Source organism: Theropithecus gelada, unplaced genomic scaffold (assembly GCF_003255815.1).
Source record: "Theropithecus gelada isolate Dixy unplaced genomic scaffold, Tgel_1.0 HiC_scaffold_16251, whole genome shotgun sequence".
In the NCBI taxonomy this organism is placed as follows: Eukaryota; Metazoa; Chordata; class Mammalia; order Primates; family Cercopithecidae; genus Theropithecus; species Theropithecus gelada.
This window is the reverse complement of record NW_020258048.1, coordinates 10,001-11,115: the sequence shown is the minus strand read 5'-3', so window position 1 is coordinate 11,115 and position 1,115 is coordinate 10,001.

Sequence of the window (1,115 nt, the reverse complement as noted above, 5' to 3'; positions counted from 1 at the left end):
TGTCTGGCTGCGATGGTGGCGATTTTGGGGACAGATGCCCGTGTCGCGGGTTCCCTGGGCCGGCGGCGTGGTCGGTGACTCGACCTCCTGTCTCCTGGGGAGGTATATGTTTCACTCCGACCCGGCATTTTGGGCCACCGGGTTATTGCTGACACGCTGTCCTCTGGCGACCTGTCGCTGGAGAGGTTGGGACTCTTGGATGCGTCGCGGGCCTCCGGCCTCCCGGTGACCCGGCTAGTCGGCCCTGCTCGTGCCTGAGCCGCCTGCTGGGGCCCGTGTGTGCCTGGTCTCTCATGCATCCGAGCGTCCTGGCTCCCGGTGCCGCCTTGGGTCCGGGTCTCTGACCCACCTGGGGGCGGCGGGGAAGGCGGCGCCGGCTTACCCCGCCGCCGTGCGCTCCCCGCTGCGGGCACCTGGGGCGGCTGTGACAACCCCACCCCCGCTGGCTCCGTGCCGTGCGTGTCAGGCGTTCCTCGTGTCTGCCGGGTTGTCTGCCGCCCCTCCCCTGGAGCTGGGGATGGCCAGGCTGATCTGCTCGCTGGCCTCTGGGGAGGCTGTGGCTGACTGGCCGACCCCGCTCCGGGGATGCTTTCCCTGATCGATGTGGTGATGTCATGCTCTCCCGGGCCGGGACCGAGCCGCGACGGGCGAGGGGCGGGCATTCATGGTGAATGGGACCCGTTCTTCTCGTCCCGCCCGCGGGGGCCCCGCCGTCTCCCATCCCCGCCTGTGGGCGGTGCGTTGGGAGGCACTGGGGTGCGGAACCCGGCCCGACCTCGCCGTCCCGACCCTGCCGTCCGCCTCGTGGCGTCCGGCGGGGGTCGGCGGGGGTCCTCTGACGCAGCAGGCACCCCTCGCTTTCGCCTCTTGTGGCCGTCACCTCGTGGGCCGCCCCCCTCCGCGGCGGTGGGGGTGCTGTCCCGCTGGCCCGTCGTGCTGCCCTCTCGGGTATTGCACGAGCGCTGGTTCCGCCTGGGCCTTTGCGGTGCTCCTGGAGCGCTCCGGGTTGTCGCTCAGGTGCCCGAGGCCGAGCGGTGGCGTGTTGCTCCCGCCCCCAGCGCCCCCTCCTCCGGTCGCCGCCACGGTGTCCGCGTGTGGGTCCTGAGGGAGCTCGT